General features: G+C 38.2%; 1 protein-coding gene across 1 annotated transcript in view; it reads right to left on the bottom strand.

Annotated features, from left to right (window-relative positions):
* Positions 1 to 829, bottom strand: part of lrrc32 (leucine rich repeat containing 32) — a 13054-nt gene extending 12225 nt beyond the window's left edge. The window contains exon 1 of the mRNA XM_014004018.1: positions 460 to 829. The gene's annotated coding sequence lies outside the window, so the exon portion shown is untranslated. The remainder of the gene's footprint in view (positions 1 to 459) is intronic.
* Positions 830 to 2278: the final 1449 nt, after the last annotated feature.

Genomic DNA, 2278 nt, shown 5'->3' with positions numbered 1-2278 from the left:
TCTATCTATCTATCTATCTATCTATCTATCTATCTATCTATCTATCTTAAAACAACAGGTTGGAACGGATCAGCTCGTTACGTTTTCACCGCCGCACAACCCGGTTAGAGGCGAGAAGAAGTGACGAGGGAGGAACTTATCTAGGACGTTAGTTGTTCATGAAAGTTTATGAACGTAAAGGTTTTTTTTTTTCAAACGTCTTAACATTTATTGATTGAAAAGTGTGCTTTAAAATCATCCAGACTCCGCCTACTCGCCGCGCCGAAAAATACGCCGAAATCCATAATGAGGCAGAACAAAAACACAAAGAGGAGAAACAAAAACACGCAAGCTTAAAAAAAAAAATACAGACCTGAACACTGTTGTTTTCCACGCAGAACAAGGAGTGCTTTATCATCTGTAGTTTCGAGACATTAAATATATGTAGATGCATTAAGCAAGTAAAGCATCAAGTCTTACCTGACAGGTGTGCAGTCCGCTCCGGTGCCTGTCACACGGTCGCGAGAGGTTCGGTTTCGTCCTCATCCTTTCAGTCTTCTTTTAATGTGTGTGGTTCATGGTGTCATATTCAAATCATCGAGTTACAAAATAAATAAATAAAAAAAACCTAGGGGATTCTTCTCCTCCTGCATTAATGTCCCGGGATTCCCAGACTTTCTGTTTCCTTTTCCCCCTTAGGCGTCACCAGCGCAGCCAGGTGAGAAGTTTACCTGTTTCTATTTAGTTTTTTTTTTTATGTGTAAAAACACAAAGAGGCGAGCCGAGCAGCGTCTATTTACCATTAATCAGTAACTTGAAGAGATCTTTGATGCGCCGCGTTCAGCTTGTGGTTCAACACCTCCCTTTTGTGGTCAAACACAGAAACTACATCTGATTCAGTTTAATATTTAACGTCGCCGTCTGGTGGTCAAACACAGAAACTACATCTGATTCAATTTAATATTTAACGTCGCCGTCTGGTGGTCAAACATGGAAACTACATCTGATTCTATTTAATATTTAACATCGCCGACTGGTGGTCAAACACAGAAACTACATCTGATTCAGTTTAACATTTAACGTCGCCGTCTGGTGGTCAAACACTGAAACTACATCTGATTCAGTTTAATATTTAACGTCGCCGTCTGGTGGTCAAATACTGAAACTACATCTGATTCAATTTAATATTTAACGTCGCCGTCTGGTGGTCAAACATGGTTTTGTTCCTGTTGCAATTAACTTTTTTAACTCAAGTTAACATAATTTACATGACATTAGTTAGTCATTTTATTCTTTTTGTCTTATATAGTTCTATTTGATTTTATCTTGTTTTTATTTTTGATTCTTATATAGTTGAGTTTTATTAATCATGTGTCCACTGTATGTCCATGTCTGATGTCTTGTGCTTTTTCTTGGATAGAAGCTGACTCGTTTTCACTGTAACCAAATTTACCTGCGGGTACAAAAAAAGTTGATTGATTGATTGTGTTCAAACACTGAAACTTCATCTGATTCAGTTTAAAATTAATGTCGCCCTCCTGTGGTCACACACAGAAACTACATCTTATTCAGCTTAATATTTAACGTCGCCGTCTGGTGGTCAAACACAGAAACTACATCTGATTCAGTTTAAAATTAACGTCGCCCTCCTGTGGTCAAACACAGAAACTACATCTGATTCAGTTTAAAATTAATGTCGCCCTCCTGTGGCCACACACTGAAACTACATCTTATTCAGCTTAATATTTAACGTCGCCGTCTGGTGGTCAAACACGGAAACTACATCTGATTCAGTTCAATATTTAACGTCGCCCTCTTGTGGTCAAACACAGAAACTACATCTGATTCAGTTTAAAATTAATGTCGCCCTCCTGTGGTCAAACACAGAAACTACATCTGATTCAGTTTAAAATTAATGTCGCCCTCCTGTGGTCAAACACCGAAACTACATCTTATTCTGTTTAAAATTAATGTCGCCCTCCTGTGGTCACACCTGGAACTACATCTTATTCAGCTTAATATTTAACGTCGCCCTCCTGTGGTCAAACACCGAAACTACATCTTATTCAGCTTAATATTTAACGTCGCCGTCTGGTGGTCAAACACAGAAACTACAACTGATTCTGTTTAAAATTAATGTCGCCCTCCTGTGGTCAAACACAGAAACTACATCTGATTCATGAATGTCGCATACTTAGTGCCAAAATGTAAAACGACGCATTTCAAAATCGGCTTTGTTCCTGTTGCAATTAACTTTTTAAACTCAAGTTAACATAATTTACATGACATTAGTTAGTCA

The sequence above is a fragment of the Austrofundulus limnaeus genome, unplaced genomic scaffold (assembly GCF_001266775.1).
Source record: "Austrofundulus limnaeus strain Quisiro unplaced genomic scaffold, Austrofundulus_limnaeus-1.0 Scaffold21, whole genome shotgun sequence".
In the NCBI taxonomy this organism is placed as follows: domain Eukaryota; kingdom Metazoa; phylum Chordata; class Actinopteri; order Cyprinodontiformes; family Rivulidae; genus Austrofundulus; species Austrofundulus limnaeus.
This window is presented reverse-complemented; position numbering and strand designations above follow the sequence as displayed.